This window comes from Budorcas taxicolor, chromosome 2 (assembly GCF_023091745.1).
Source record: "Budorcas taxicolor isolate Tak-1 chromosome 2, Takin1.1, whole genome shotgun sequence".
In the NCBI taxonomy this organism is placed as follows: Eukaryota; Metazoa; Chordata; class Mammalia; order Artiodactyla; family Bovidae; genus Budorcas; species Budorcas taxicolor.
In genome coordinates this window covers 141,284,650-141,302,638 of record NC_068911.1, presented here as the reverse complement: position 1 = coordinate 141,302,638, position 17,989 = coordinate 141,284,650, and positions in this window count along the sequence as shown.

The following is a 17,989-nucleotide window of genomic DNA, read 5'->3' as shown; positions in this document are numbered from 1 at the left end:
CTGAATAAATCTCTCAGATCTGCAACACTACACACCATAAGTGGTAAACAGCTAGGCTTAATGGACTCTTATATATGGATCACGAAAAGTTATGGCACCTCTATCACTGTTTTAGGCGATCGCATATCTTGAAAGTGAAAGAAAGAAAGAAAGTAAAGTTCCTCAGTCGCGTCCAATTCTTTGCAACCCCATGGTCTATAGCCTATCAGGCTCCTCTGTCCATGGGATTTTCTAGGCAAGAGTACTGGAGTGGGTTGCCATTTCCTTCTCCAGGGTATTTTCCCAACCCAGGGATCGAACCCAGGTCTCCCGCATTATAGGCAGACGCTTTACCATCTGAGCCACCAGGGGAGCCCAATGTGTCTTGAACTTCACTTATTTTACCAATGGAAAAGTATTTCTAACATTATGATCCTAAATAGTGAATCTTTTGGAGTAGGTTACTATATTATTTAAAGAACATATGCAAAGACAATCAGAGTAAGAATTTCTAATCAAGGTCTTCCAAATGCTATGGTAATATATACTACAAGTGATAAAAGGTTATGCATTAAAGTTAAAATACTTACTCACTTGAGCTTCTTTGGTGGCTCAGCAGGAAAGACTGAACCCGCCAATGCAGGAGATGCCTGGGTCAGGAAGATCCACTAGAGAAGGAAATGGCAACCCCCTCTGGTATTCTTGCCTGGGAAATCCCATGGACAGATTTGCCTGATGGGCCATCGTCCATAGGGTAGCAAAGAGTCAGGCACAACTTGGCAATTAAACAACAACAACTTACCCACTTATCACATGATTCAAATGAAGTATTTTGAGGTAAATTACCAGATAAACAATATAATAGTCTTGAGCTGCAATTTGACATTGATCATCATGAAGATGATAACCATGTTTTCTACTTGCTCAGTATTCTGAGTTCCAGCACCATGTTAATATATGAATGATAAATTATTACTGACTTGACATTTACTTAATAGAATAAGGGAGAAAGAAGTGAAGAATAAGGATGTAAAACTCAGGCTGGAGAAAGTTCTAAAGTTTCTCCAGGGGCCACAATAAACTTTCTCATCACAGTAATATTTGATCAAAAATGTTTCTCTTAGTAGTAAATACAGTCAAGGGACCCTCCTCTTGACTCTCTTTTATGTCACTTTAGATGGGGGAGCCTGGTGGGCTGCCATCTATGGGGTCGCACAGAGTCAGACACGACTGAAGCGACTTAGCAGCAGCAGCAGCAGCATTCTTGTTTTTATGTTGCTTTATAGTATATGCATTTTTTCAGCGTTTACTGTTTTAAATAGTTTTTGGAAATAAGGAAAAAATGATTTTAGAACTGATTTTGTGTGAAAAATCCTACAGTCAGAAACTATATCTAGTTTTCTAATGAAAGCTCTGAGCTAGTTCACTTGCAATTCCTCCTGTGTAGAATGTCCTTCTTCCTTTATGTTGGCAAGCTGTAATTTTGCTTTTTCACTTCCCTCCTCCATGCTACTGCTGCTAAGTCACTTCAGTCGTGTCCGACTCTGTGCGACCTATAGACGGCAGCCCACCAGGCTCCCCCGTCCCTGGGATTCTCCAAGCAAGAACACTGGAGTGGGCTGCCATTTCCTTCTCCAATGTATGAAAGTGAAGTTGCTCAGTCGTGTCCAACTCTTGGCGACCCCATGGACTGCAGTCTACCTGGCTCCTCTGTCCATGGGATTTTCCAGGCAAAAGTACTGGAGTGGGGTGCCATTGCCTTCTCCATGAACCCTTTGTAAGTCAGTACTTCTCAAATAATCATATTTTCTACTCCTGAATCCAGCACCATACGGCTATCTTCTATCTTCATTTAGCCACCTTCTTCAATAAATATTAACTCCTCAAGGAAGGTGCAGATTTATTGCTTTGATTTTAAATTTTATCATAGCAAACATACATGTTTTCAAAAACCACTATTGAATAACATTATTTAAAAGCCAATTATTTGATTTTGGGGGCTTTTTCAGCAAAATATCTAAAAATCATCTTTATAAATATGAATATCAGGAGTTTATATTATGCATACTGATTTAGTGATAAAATAGTAGCTCTCACAATTTTATAGTTTACCATAAAAATAAAACTGATAGTTTGACAGATTATCTTTGGATAAGCTAAAGCTTAAGATCATGGCATCCAGTCACATCACTTCATGGGAAATAGATGGGGAAACAATGGAAACAGTGACAGACTTTATTTTGGGGGGCTCCAAAATCACTGCAGATGGTGATTGCAGCCATGAAATTAAAAGACGCCTACTCCTTGGAAGGAAAGTTATGACCAACCTAGATAGCATATTCAAAAGCAGAGAGATCACTTTGCCGACTAAGGTCTGTCTAGTCAAGGCTATGGTTTTTCCTGTGGTCATGAATGGATGTGAGAGTTGGACTGTGAAGAAAGCTGAGTGCCGAAGAATTGATGCTTTTGAACTGTGGTGTTGGAGAAGACTCTTGAGAGTGCCTTGGCCTGCAAGGAGATCCAACCAGTCCATTCTGAAGGAGATCAGCCCTGGGATTTCTTTGGAAGGAATGATACTAAAGCTGAAACTCCAGTACTTTGGCCACCTCATGCAAAGAGTTGACTCACTGGAAAAGACTCTGATGCTGGGAGGGATTGGGGGCAGGAGGAGAAGGGGACGACAGAGGATGAGATGACTGGATGGCATCCCGGACTCGATGGACGTGAGTCAGAGTGAACTCCGGGAATTGGTGATGGACAGGGAGGCCTGGTGTGCTGCGTTTCATGGGGTCGCAAAGAGTCGGACACGACTGAGCGACTGAACTGTACTGATGAAGTTTAAATAATTTCCCTAAATCATAATGATAGTCTCTGATGGGGCCTTGATGCTAATTCAGGTTAGTTTCACAGCAAAGTTTATATTTTAACAAATACTGGACACTACATCCCTAAGGAAATAGAGGGTTTGACCCTTGGAAAGGTATAATTTGTTTCTCAAATGAGGGAAATCCAAAAGCATCAAATAAATAAGAGAATACTTAGAAAAAACAAAATTAAATGCACTTGAGAAAAAGAAGTAAAACAATCAAGTGTCATGAAATTGGAATCAGAAGTCTATGATCAGCTGTTTCTAAACAATTATGTAATCATGGGGAAGTTGCTTAATCTTTCAATTTCATTTTATCTGGTAGGTGACATAGCTTAACTAGAATGAACTCTAAAACTTTCAATAACTGAAAGTCTACAGACTTTTTAAAGAATACTCAGGTATAGAAAGTGAAAATATTTCCTCAATAATTATTATCAATAACCATATATATTCGGCAAAGCTATAAATCAGACTACCTCAGTAATTATGTGTATCTTTGTGCAATGTCAAAATTTGAGGTAATTTTCCAACCCATATTTATGATTTTTATAGCTTAGTTCCTTACATTTCCCCTTTGCATCATTGAAATAATCTTTTCTTTATTCTTGCTTGCATTTTAGCTGAAAGACAAACCAAATAAAGCTGCAGTTTACAACACATAAATATTTGTCTTTTGGTAACATTGACTTTTGAAAATAAGATCATGTCCTTTGGAATTTCTCTGACTTGGTAAGTTATTAAATATGTAATTTTCCCTCAAAATGCTTTATCACACTGACATAGGTGTTGACAACTGAAGATGAAATTATCAAATACAGTATCAGAAAGGATAAAAACACCATATCTCTTTCTATGGAATAAATAATCCATATTCTGGAAAGATGCATTTTATTCAGATATGGTTAAAGGACTAACAGATTTTAAAGTCTGAACTACAATAATTAATGAAGTAATATGCCTATTGTTTCATTTGTTATTGAAATGTTTATAATTACAGTAAGTTCAATGTTAGCTTCATAATAAAATATCAACCTAAGGTTTAATCAATAGCATGACTTGAAAATGCACTCTTTAAAGTGAATTACTATTTAAAATTTTAACTGACATTCCTTGTTGAAGAACATTTCCCCAATGACAATGGAAATATCAATAATATTTTGAAAATGGTGCTGACTTTATTCTTGAATTTTGAGTATTACTTTGCTAGCATGTGAAAAGAGTGCAATTATATTGTAGTTTGAGCATTCTTTGGCATTGCCATTCTTTGGAATTGGAATGAAAACTGACTTTTTCCAGCCCTGTGGCCACTGCTGAGTTTTCCAATTTTCCAGTATATTGACTGCAGCACTTTGACAGTATCATCTTTTAAGATTTGAACTAGCTCAGCTAGAATGAGCATTTCAAAATTCTCCAAGCTAGGCTTCAACAGTACATGAACTTCCAGATGTTCAAGCTGGATTTAGAAAAGGCAGAGGAACCAGAGATCAAATTGCCAGCATCTGTTGGATCATAGAAAAAGCAAAAGAATTCCAGAAAAACATCTGCTTCGTTGACTACAGTAAAGCCTTTGACTGTTCGGGTCACAACAAACTGTGGAAAATTCTTAAAGAGATGAGAATACCGGAGCACCTTACCTGCCTCTTGCAAAACCTGTATGCAGGTCAAGAAGCAACAGTTAGAACTGGACATGGAATTAACTGGTTCACAATGGGGAAAGGAGTATGTCAAGGCTGCATATTGTCACCCTGTTTATTTAACTCCTAAATGCAGAAGTACAGATACAGAGTACATCATGTGAAATGTCAGGCTGGATGAAGCACAAGCTGGGATCAAGATTTCTGGGAGAAATATCAATAACCTCAGATATGCAGATGATACCACCTTAATGGCAGAAAGTGAAGAGGAACTAAAGAGCCTCCTCATGAAGGTGAAAGAAGAGAGTGAAAAAAGCTGGCTTAAAACTCAACATTCAAAAAATGAAGATCATGACATCCAGTCCCATCACTTTGTGGCAAATAGATGGGGAAACAATGGAAACAGTGGCAAACTTTTTTCTTGGGCTCCAAAATCACTGCAGATGGTGATTGCAGCCATGAAATTAAAAGACGCTTGCTCCTTAGGAGAAAAGCTATGACAAACTTAGCAGCATATTGAAAAGCAGAGACATTACTTTGCTGACAAAAGTTCAGCTAGTCAAAGCTATGGTTTTTCCAATAGTCATGTATGGATGTGAGAGTTGGACTATAAAGAAAGCTGAGCACCAAAGAATTGATGCTTTTGAACTATGATGCTGGGAAAGACTTTTGAGAGTCCCTTGGACTGCAAGATCAAACCAGTCAACCCTAAAGGAAATCATTCCTGAATATTCACTGGAAGGACTGATGCTTAAGCTGAAGCTCCAATACTTTGGCCACAGGATGCAAAGAGCCAACTCATTAGAAAAGACCCTGATGCTGGGAAAGATTGAAAGCAGAAGGAGTAGGGGATGAGAGAGGATGAGATGGTTGGCTGGCATCACCAACTCAATGGACATGAGTTTGAGCAAGCTCCAGGAAATGGTGAAGGACAGGGAAGCCTGGTGTGCTGCAGTCCATGGAGGTCACAAAGAGTCAGACACAACTGAACAACTGAACAACAACAACATTATTTTGAAATTAATTCTAGATTTATGTAAGGTTTTTAGTTCATTTCAGGAATCAAATATTCCGTGACCAGATATTGTCTAAATGATAATACCATTTGAAATGGAACTGCATGTACTTGAATTTGGCAGACAGGCATCACACTTCACTAATGTCTAAGGACTGGTTTTTATCAAAGACTTGGATAATGACAGTCTGAGGAATATGCTACATCTTCATTGTAGTGACAACTACACAAATGTATGTTTGTAAAAATTCATTGAACTTATGCCTAAAAAGCGTATTTTACTGTCTGTAGGTAATTTCACCTCAGTAATGTGAAATTTTAAAAATGTGATCAAAATTTTAAAACTTAACTCTTTGAAAAGCACAGTTAAGAAAATTAAAGTTGAAGCCACTGAAAGAAAATATTTGCAAAATATACATCTGACAAATGGCTTGTGTCCAGAGTATATAAAGAACTGTTATAATTTAGTTCAATTGTAGGAAGAAAAACAACTCAATTAAAAATGGGCAGAAAAATTGAATAGATATGTCATGAAAGTAAATATATGAATGATTAATAAGCATAAGAAAAAGTGTTCAATATTATTAATCATTAGGAAAATGCGTGTTAAGATACCAATTTGATATCTACCCATCCACTATAATAATGAAGACCTACTAGATTATATGAGTAGTGAGCAACAACTGGTAATGATATATTTTGCTTATTGGAATGCTACTTTAGGAAAACAGACCCAGAATCCCTGTTTTTACATACTTACCTATGAGACATGAAAACCTAAATGTATACAATATATCCACACAAAACTATATACACAGGTGTTCATAGCAGTATTGTCATAAATGCCCCAAACTGGAAGCAATCCAAATGTCCAGCCACTGGTGAGTGGATAAAAAATTATGATATATCCACACAGTGGAATGTCTCACAGCAATATAAAGAGATGAAATATTAACACAGGTGACACTATGAACGAATCTCAAAAACAGTATGATAAATGAAAAAAAGTCAAACATAAAACACTACAGAATGAATCTAAATCTATGTGAAATTAAAGCAGAGACAAGCTGTGGTGAAAGAAAGCAGAGCAATAGTTACCTGCAGCCCAGTACTGAGTGACAGGATCAACTACAAAGCGGCAAAAAGAGAGTTTAGGGAGATAGAAATGTTCTACACATTGTATGTTACAGCAAAGAAAAGATGAAGAATCCCAGCAGAGAAAGAAAACTATAAAATATCATTTGCTAGACTGAAAAGTACAATTTTCAAATAAAAAATTTAACTCATTTAAAGGGATAGCATAACCAGAAAAAAGATTCAAATGAACTTGAAAAGAAGTCAATAGTAATTGCACAAACTAATTTCAAAGAAAAACATGAATGATAAACATGGAGTGTCAAGATCCTTGAGACAACATCAAGCAGTATAAAAGATGGGCAATTGGAGGCACAGAGGAAAAGAAACCGACAAAAGGACAAAATAAAGGTTTAAAGATATAATAGCCAAGAATTGTCCAAGATTTATGAAAGATGTTATCTGATGGATACTAGAAAATCAGTAAAACCAAAGCAGAAAATATCTATAGATCTATAGTTTTAATATATATTCAGTATATATGTATTCAGAATATATATACAAATACATTTAAAATACTCTTAAGTTAAAATATATGTAATTATAATATATTGTGAAGTTTATTACATGTGAAAGTAAAATATAAGACAACAAGAACACAAAAGACAGGAAGAAAGGGCAGTGAAGTCATGCTGGTATAAAGGAAGACATGCTGGACTTCCCTGGTGGTCCAATGGTTGAGATGATGCTTCCACTGCAAGGAGCATGAGTTCCATCCCTGATCTGGAAAGTATGATCCTACATGCTCTGCAGCATAGCTAAAAAAATAAAAATAAATAAAGTTCTGACATTGTAAAGCACTTTAATATTAGTTGAAAATATGTCTTGATAAATTAAAGATGCACAGGTTATTATTATAACCAATAAAAAAACTCAAAGCTTAGAATCTATATTTCATAATGTATGCTTTAGAAATATGACAAACTCAGCAAATTAAAATATTAATTAAGATTCTAAATCAGTCTTTGTTCACTGAATTATATCAAAGGATGGGAAAAAAATCTAATCATTCATTGAAAATTTGCCATATATCAGGTACTAACAAACTCAGCAGTGGCCACAGGACTGGAAAAGGTCAGTTTTCATTCCAATCCGAAAGAAAGGCAATGCCAAAGAATGCTTAAACTACCGCACAATTGCACTCATCTCACATGCTAGCAAAGAAATGCTCAAAATTCTCCAAGCCAGGCTTCAGCAATATGTGAACCGTGAACTCCCTGATGTTCAAGCTGGTTTTAGAAAAGGCAGAGGAACCAGAGATCAAATTGCCAACATCCGCTGGATCATGGAAAAAGCAAGAGAGTTCCAGAAAAACATCTATTTCTGCTTTATTGACTATGCCAAAGCCTTTGACTGTGTGGATCATGAGAAACTGTGGAAAATTCTGAAAGAGATGGGAATACCAGACCACCTGACTTGCCTCTTGAGAAACTTGTATGCAGGCCAGGAAGCAACAGTTAGAACTGGACATGGAACAACAGACTGGTTCTAAATAGGAAAAGGAGTACGTCAAGGCTGTATATTGTCACCCTGGTTATTTAACTTCTATGCAGAGTACATCATGAGAAACACTGGACTGGAAGAAACACAAGCTGGAATCAAGATTGCTGGGAGAAATATCAATAACCTCAGATATGCAGATGACACCACCCTTATGGCAGAAAGTGAAGAGGAACTAAAAGGCCTCTTGATGGAATTGAAAGAGGAGAGTGAAAAAGTTGGCTTGAAGCTCAACATTCAGAAAACGAAGATCATGGCATCTGGTCCCATCACTTCATGGGAAATAGATGGGGAAACAGTGGAAACAGGGTCAGACTTTATTTTGGGGGGCTCGAAAATCACTGCAGATGGTGACTGCAGCCATGAAATTAAAAGACACTTACTCCTTGGAAGAAAAGTTATGACCAACCTAGATAGTATATTCAAAAGCAGAGACATTACTTTGCCAACTAAGGTCTGTCTAGTCAAGGCTATGGTTTTTCCAGTGGTCATGTATGGATGTGAGAGTTGGACTGTGAAGAAGGCTGAGCGCCGAAGAACTGATGCTTTTAAACTGTGGTGTTGGAGAAGACTCTTGACAGTCCTTTGGACTGCAAGGAGATCCAACCAGTCCATTCTGAAGGAGATCAGCCCTGGGTATTCTTTGGAAGGAATGATGCTAAAGCTGAAACTTCAGTACTTTGCCCACCTCATGTGAAGAGTTGACTCATTGGAAAAGACTTTGATGCTGGGAGGGATTGGGGGCAGGAGGAGAAGGGGACGACCGAGGATGAGATGGCTGGATGGCATCACTACTCAATGGACGTGAGTCTGAGTGAACTCCGGGAGTTGGTGATGGACAGGGAGGCCTGGCGTGCTGCGATTCATGGGGTCGCAAAGAGTCAGACACGACTGAGTGACTGAACTGAACTGAACTATCTCAGTTAATTTCCACAGTTCCACAATGAAAAAAAACACCTGAGTACTGAGGTTACACAGGTAATTACTTGGAGAGTCAGTTTAGATCTAGATAGTTCAATTTCAGACCATGTACTTTTAACCACATGATGTGCTGCTTCCTGCATCTACATAACTCTTTTTTCCCCCACAAGGAAAAATTGGGTTAGCACAAATGTATTGCCCAAGTAAAACCATATGGTATTAGACTTTCATCATCTGCCTAATCAGGCACTGGGCAAGGTTTGTTTATTATTTTAAAACTTGTATTTGGATAGATTACCCACATATTTACAAAACCTTTTAGCCCGGGGAAAACAGAACCATAATTAGTCATAATAAACAAACTTTAGTTTCTTCTTTCTGCTCATTATTTTGAGCCCTCCAGCTCCTCCTTAAGTCATTTTCTGGTTTCTCCAGGGCATGTTTCACATGTATTCACAGGTAGGACATTTTTTCCCTCCCCTGATGGGGAGCTCCTGCTATCTGGTTTGCTGTGTGAGCCATCTCACCATGGTCACTGCTCCTGGGACTCATTTATGTCCAGAACCTAGATGGGCATGCCAAGGGTGCTGTCCTCCAACATCTCTAAACCTAGGCTGGTGCCTACTGTTTCTGGTACTGCCTGTCTTTGCTGTGGAACCTGGAAAGCTGGGTGCTTCTGTCGCCCTCAGTGTCTGGAGCACTCTTCTGCACAGACACAGCTGAGCACTGGAGTCAGGCCATGTGACCCCGAGCTTGGAGTGCTCTTTGCCTAGTTGTTCTCCGTCCATGGGCATCATTCAGGGCAAGTGTTCTCAATTTTCCTGACATTAGAATTACCCAGAGCACATGGAAAAATATCACTGTTTGGCATGTGCCCTGAGGTTCTAGATTAACATGCACAGGTTCCAGGGGAGTCTGGGTTTGAAGAATCTGTGAGCTAAAAGGCCTGTGTACAACGGGATTTTGATAAAAGGGATGTATTGACCTCAGATTTCATAAACCTTGAAGCTGTCCCTGAGTGGAGGGCACCCACTGAATAAAGTATCTCATTTACAAGGCACTATTTTGTTGCCTATTTGTTAGACAGGATACATCAATCTGAGAACAAATTCATGCTCAGCAACCTAACACTAGTGATCCTACATTTTGTGCGGTCAATACACCATGAATGCAGTAGAGTCAACTATCCACAGATATTTCTAAGGAAATATCAACTATCCCTTTATATTTCTAAGGTGTCACTGGCAGATCTCTCTTTCATCAGGTTATAGAACTTTGATATTGTCAGAATCTCCTGAGCCCATAGCTCTGTTTGTGGATAAGCAATGTAAATGGGTGTGTGCTCAGTTGTGTGTGACTCTTTGTGACCCCGTGGACTGTAACCTGCCAGGCTCCTCTGTCCATGAGAGTTTCTAAGCAAGAATAATGGGATGGGGTGCCATTTCCTTCTCCATTTCCTTCTTCCTGACCCAGAGATCAAATCTGCATCTCCTGTCTCCTGCTTGGCAGGCAGATTCTTTACCACTGAGCCACCTGGGAAGCCCAAACAATGTAAGTATACTCAATGCAAATAAAAAAGAAAATGAATGGCATCTTTGAGGAAAAGCAATTGTTTTATGAGGCTCATTTATCACAGAAGAATATTACATGCTTAAATTATTTGCTCTGACCCTGAAAGGAAGAATATTTAGTGATCTCTTTAAATATTCTGTCAGCAATACGTGAACCGTGAACTTCCAGATGTTCAAGCTGATTTTAGAAAAGGCAGAGGGATCAGAGATCAAATTGCCAACATCTGCTGTATCATGGAAAAAGCAAGAGAGTTCCAGAAAAACATCTATTTCTGCTTTACTGACTATGTCAAATCCTTTGGCTGTGTGGATAAACTGTGGAAAATTCTGAAAGAGATGGGAATACCAGACCACCTGACCTGCCTCTTGAAAAATCTGTATGCAGGTCAGGAAGCAACCGTTAGAACTGGACATGGAACAATAGACTGGTTCCAAATAGGAAAAGGAGTATGTCAAGGCTGTATATTGTCACCCTGCTTATTTAACTTATATGCAGAGTACATCATGAGAAATGCTGGTCTGGAGGAAGCACAAGCTGGAATCAAGATTGCGGGGAGAAATATCAATAACCTCAGATATGCAGATGACACCACCCTTATGGCAGGAAGTGAAGAGGAACTAAAAAGCCTCTTGATGAAAGTGAAAGAGCAGAGTAAAAAAGTTGGCTTAAATCTCAACATTCAGAAAATGAAGATCATGGCATCTGGTCCCATCACTTCATGGAAAATATGGGGAAACAGTGGGGACAGTGGCTGACTTTATTTTGGGGGGCTCCAAAATCACTGCAGATGGTGATTGCAGCCATGAAATTAAAAGATGCTTACTCCTTGGAAGGAAAGTTATGATCAAAATAGACAGCATATTAAAAAAGCAGAGACATTACTTTGTCAACAAAAGCCCATCTAGTCAAGGCTATGGTTTTTCCAGTGGTCATGTATGGATGTGAGAGTTGGACTGTGCAGAAGGCTGAGTGCCAAAGAATTGATGCTTTTGACCTGTGGTGTTGGAGAAGACTCTTGAGAGTCCCTTGGCCTGCAAGGAGATCCAACCAGTCCATCCTAAAGGAGATCAGTCCTGGGTGTTCATTTGAAGGGCTGGTGTTGAAGCTGAAACTCCAATACTTTGGCCACCTGATATGAAGAGCTGACTCATTTGAAAAGACCCTGATGCTGGGAAAGTTTGAGGGCAGGAGGAGAAGGGGATGACAGAGAATGAGATGATTGGTTGGCATCACCAACTCAATGGACACGAGTTTGGGTAGACTCTGAGAGTTGGTAATGGACAGGGAGACCTGGCATGCTGTGGTTCATGGGGTCACAAAGAGTCAGACATGACTGAGTGACTGAACTAAACTGAACTGAACTACTTCTGCTGGAATCCAGTTTCATACAGTTTATTTTAATGTTAATGGAATAGAATTGTCTTTATATTGTTCCTCTAACAACAAAATTATTAATAATCAGTAACCAATTAAGAAAGAGTAGCTTATACTGCATTCTTCCCTCCATTTTAACTATTGGAACATTGAACTGAAGACAGCAGTCCATTGTGTAAGAATTCCCATCAATTGTTGTCTTTCCAGCTGCCAGTAGGTCTTGTTAACTACAATGTTGATATAGAATATAAGTAAAAAAAGTATTTTGAGTTCTGCTGAACAGTTCCATTTTTATTTAGTCTATGACCCTCTGTTCAAGATTGAATATTTTCTAGTAAACATTGAACAATTAGGAAAGTAATTTGGTTCTTTCATCAGTAACACAAAAAGGATATATCATGAAGTCAGAATTTTAGGTTGGAGAGAAAAGGAGTATGGGTAACTTGTGACATTTATTTGGGTAAGACTGAGAGTCCCTTGGACTGCGGGGAGATCCAACCAGTCCATTTTGAAGGAGATCAACCCTGGGATTTCTTTGGAAGGAGTGATGCTAAAGCTGAAACTCCAGTACTTTGGCCACCTCATGCAAAGAGTTGACTCATTGGAAAAGACTTTGATGCTGGGAGGGATTGGGGGCAGGAGGAGAAGGGGACGACCGAGGATGAGATGGCTGGATGGCATCGCGGACTTGATGGACGTGAGTCTGAGTGAACTCCGGAGATGATGGACAGGGAGACCTGGCGTGCTGGGATTCATGGGGTCGCAAAGAGTTGGACACGACCGAGCGACTGAACTGGACTGAACTGAATTGAAGGGCCATAGCAATGGAAAAATATAATGAATGCTTGATTTCTTTACTCCATAAGAAATCTCATAGAAATAACTTTTTCTTCTTAAACCAGATCTATTAGGCTGAGAGGGTTATGAGGTAATGCCAGCTCAGCAGCTTATTCCTTGCTAACTTGGAACATTACTTGTCTCAATGGAATCAAAGAAGGTGTGATGGATTGTTTCATAAGTCAGAATTTAGTTCCGTCAAAAGTGGAAACCTCTTCCTAGGACTGGACTGTTAACTAGCACTGAAATACAGAATATCCTAAAACACCAGCAAAACCCCCAAACAATCTGAATCATCCATTATATATATGGTTCAATCCAGCACAAGTGGCTATAAAAGTAAGTCCAGTTTTTTGTTAACTCCTTATAGAGAAGTAAAAATCAAAGATACCTTTTTGCTTCTCTCAAGTTCTAGATATTCTTATCCAGTAATATAAGAGTGAGGAAGTGAGTGACTGACTCTGTGTGTGTGTGTGTGTGTGTGTGATTGTTTTCAAAAAGGAAGAGAGGTCTCAAAGCACAGGTTCAAGACAAAACTCATTTGGTTTATTCATTTGAGAAGGCCTCAGAAAACATTCATACTTATCTTCCCCATTGTCTTGGTGTGGAAATTGTGTTCTACTAGACAGTTTACATTTTAAATAAAGTATTATCCAGGATTTATCCAGTAGTAAGCTATGGACAGGAATTGTTTTCATGAAATGGCAAAAAGTATCTACTAATTAAAACTGACAGCTTGGTAGATGAGACGCTGCCCAACGTCAATATTCACTACTCCCTCTGCTTTGGCTCCTCTCTCTGTGATCAGGAACTTTCAATTGCGGAGAATTTGGAGAGGAAATATTAACTTTATCTACAATGAACCAAATTTAGCTCTTTCAAATACTTTGAAAGGTACTTTTTTAGATTTTATCCATGTGTGATGAAACCTGAAGATTTCAGAATTTTTTAAGTTGTCAGAAACTTTACCTCTAATTAGTAGCTACAATCTTTTTTACATTTTATTTGCTTGTGGTGTTTGAGTCTTGCACAGGAAAAAGAAAGAAGAGCTTACAGCTTTGTTTCCATAAGTAAGACAACTTTATCATACTGATGTTCTGCTATATTATACCCTTCCTTATTAGTAGTATTATTTTCTTATTATTTTTACTTCCCTCATTTTATTCAGAAAGTTTCAAAAATAGACTCATCTCACGCTAGTAAAGTAATACTCAAAATTCTCCAAGCCAGGCTTCAGCAATACGTGAACCATGAACTGCCTGATGTTCAAGCTGCTTTTAGCAAAGGCAGAGGAACCAGAGATCAAATTGCCAACATCTGCTGTATCATGGAAAAAGCAAGAGAGTTCCAGAAAAACATCTATTTCTGATTTACTGACTGTGCCAAAGCCTTTGACTGTGTGGATCACAATAAACTGTGGAAAATTCTGAAAGAGATGGGAATACCAAATCACCTGACCTGCCTCTTGAGAAGCATATATGCAGGTCAGGAAGCAACAGTTAGAACTGGACATGGAACAACAGACTGGTTCCAAATAGGAAAAGGAGTACGTCAAGGCTGTATATTGTCACCCTGCTTATTTAACTTATATGCAGAGTACATCATGAGAAACGCTGGGCTGGAATAAGCACAAGATGGAATCAAGATTGCTGGGAGAAATATCAATCACCTCAGATATGCAGATGACACCACCATTATGGCATAAAGTGAAGAGGAACTAAAAAGCCTCTTGATGAAATTGAAAGAGGAGAGTGAAAAAGTTGGCTTAAAACTCAACATTCAGAAAACGAAGGTCATGGCATCTGGTCCCATCACTTGATGGGAAATAGATGGGGAAACAGTGGAAACAGTGTTAGACTTTATTTTGGGGGGCTCGAAAATCACTGCAGATGGTGACTGCAGCCATGAAATTAAAAGACGCTTACTCCTTTGAAGAAAAGTTATGACCAACCTAGATAGTATATTCAAAAGCAGAGACATTACTTTGCCAACAAAGGTCTGTCTAGTCAAGGCTATGGATTTTCCAGTGGTCAAGTATGGATGTGAGAGTTGTGAAGAAAGCTGAGCGCTGAAGAATTGATGCTTTTGAACTGTGGTGCTGGAGAAGACTCTTGAGAGTCCCTTGGACTGCAAGGAGATTCAACCAGTCCATTCTGAAGATCAGCCCTGGGATTTCTTTGGAAGGAATGATGCTAAAGCTGAAACTCTAGTACTTTGGCCACCTCATGTGAAGAGTTGACTCATTGGAAAAGACTCTGATGCTGGGAGGGATTGGGGGCAGGAGGAGAAGGGGACGACCGAGGATGAGATGGCTGGATGACATCACTGACTCGATGGACGTGAGTCTGAGTGAACTCTGGGAGTTGGTGATGGACAGGGAGGCCTGGAGTACTGCAATTCATGGGGTTGCAAACAGTTGGACATGACTGAGCAATTGAACTGGCCTGATTTGACATTAATATTAATGTTAAAGTGTTTCACTTTATTTTGGTGTGGGGTGGCATGTCATCTTGGAGGTTGATAGAACTTAGTACTTAAGGAGACTTAGGTATGTAAAGAAAACTTCAAGTAGATAAACATTAAAGTATCTCATTGGAAAACAAAGTCTTGAAGATGGCAGAGGAATAGGACAGGAAGACCACTTTCCCCCTCAGAAATTCATCAAAAGAACATTTCAATGCTGAGTAAATTCCACAAAACAACTTCTGAATGCTGGCAGAGGACATCAGGCACCCAAAAAAGCAGATCATTGTCTTCAAAAACAGGTAGGAAAAAATATAAAAGATGAAAAAAGAGACAAAGGAGGTAGGGAGGGAGCTCTGTCCCAGGAAGGGAGTCCTGTCCTGGGAAGGGAATCTTAAGAAGAGAGGTTTCCAAACACCAGGGAAGACTCTCGCTGCTGAGTCTGTGGCAAGCCTTGGAAGCACAGAGGGCAACATAACAGGAAGGATAAATAAATAAATAATTAAAACCAACAGATTACGAGTCCAACAGTAACTCCCCCAGTGGAGAAGCAGCGCAGATGCCTGCATCCGCTGCTAGCAAGTGGGGGCTGGGTAGGGAGGCACTGGAGGCGCGGGCTGCAGCGCTTTTTAAGAATCGGGCCAGAACGCCCCGCACCTAACCAGAGCGAACTAACTTGAGCTAGCAAACCAGACTGTGGGATAACATAAGACACCACCAGGACCATGCACAGAACAAAGGACAGAACAGAAATAGCCGGCTGCAGACCATCCCCCTCCGGTGACAGGCAGCCAGAGCCATAAGGGCTGGAAGGGGGCAATCGCAGCCCAAGAGAGACATTACGTACCAAAATGCAAGCAGACTTCTTTGCTAACTAAGACTTCTGCGGGTTCTGGACAGTCATCATCCACCTGAGAAGGGACACCAATGGTACACCCAGAAAACTGAGCAGCAGAGACGGGAAAGGCGATAAGTCACAGCATCCGCGCTCGCCAAACACCTGAGCTACTCGGTCCTGGGAAGGGCACAAAACACAGGCCCAACCGAATCTGTGCCTCTGAGGGCTACCTGAGTGCCAAACCTGAGCGGCTTAGACCGGGGAGGTGCATGCAACCTAGGGCCGACCTCAGACATTTCCCGGCGGAGCAACATAGAGCCTGAGCGGTGTGCGCTGTGAGCAGGGGCAGGCCCAGAGGGGCTGAGACACTGCGAGCACATGCCAGTGTTATTTGTTTGCAGCATCCCTCCCTCCCCACAGCGCGACTGGACAAGTGAGCCTAAAAAGAAAAGAAAAGTGTCCTCCTCTATTTCTCCTTTAATTTTTATTTTTGTAACCTACTATTACTTTTCAAAAAAAAAAAAGACCCTATATTTAAAGCAAACGCCATATATAGTCTTTTTGTGGTTGTTGTTGTTTTTAAATAATTCTTGTGGCTTTTTTTTGTCTTCTTCTTCTTTTCTTTAATATTGTATTTTTGAAAATCTAGATTTTACTCTAGATTTTTAATCTTTGCTTTTTGGTATTTGTTGTCAATTTTATACATTTAAAAACCCAATCTTCAGTACCCAATTTTACCTGAAAGCGAGATTACTGGCTTGACCACTCTCTCTTCCTTTGGACTCTCCTTTTTCTCCACCAGGTGGCCTCTGTCTCTTCCCTCCCCATTCTCTTCTCTACCCAATTCTGTGAATCTCTGTGTGTTCCAGATGCTGGAGAATACTTAGGGAACTGGTTACTGGCTGGATCTGTGTCTCTCCTTTTCATTTCCCTCTTTTATCCTCCTGACTACCTCTGTCTACTTCCTCCCTCTCCTCTTCCCTGTATAACTCCGTGAACACCTCTGAGCGGTCCAGACTGTGGAGTGCACATAAGGAAGCGATTACTGGCTAGCTTGCTCTCTCCTCTTTTGATCCCACCTCATCTCATTCCAGTCACCTCTAACTACCCCCTCCCTCTTCTCTTCTCCATGTAACTCAGTGAACCTCTCTGGGTGTCCCTCAATGTGGAGAAACTTTTCATCTTTAACCTAGATATTTTATCATCAGTGCTGTATAGATGCAGAAATCTTGAGGCTACTGTAAAAATAAAACTGAAAACCAGAAGAAGGAGGCTTAAGTCCAAATCCTGAGAACACCAGAGAACTCCTGAATCTAGGGGACATTAATTGATAGGAGCTCCTCAAACGCCTCCATACCTACACTGAAACCAAGCACCACCCAAGGGCCAACAAGTTCCAGAGCAAGACATACCACGCAAATTCTCCAGCAACACAGGAACACACCCCTGAGCTTCAATATACAGGCTTTGTGTTTGATCTTTGTTAATTTGATTAATATGTGTCTTGGGGTGTTTCGCCTTGGGTTTATCCTGTTTGGAACTCTCTGGGTTTCTTGGACTTGGGTGATTATTTCCCTCCCCATTTTATGGAAGTTTTCAACTATTATCTCCTCAAGGATTTTCTCATGGTCTTTCTTTTTGTCTTCTTCTTCTGGGACTCCTATAATTCGAATGTTGGAGTATTTCCTATTGTCCTGGAGGTCTCTGAGATTGTCCTCATTTCTTTTAATTCGTTTTTCTTTTTTCCTTTCTGATTCATTTATTTCTACCATTCTATCTTCTATTTCACTAATCCTATCTTCTGTCTCTCTTATTCTACTATTTCTTGCCTCCAGAGTGTTTCTGATCTCATT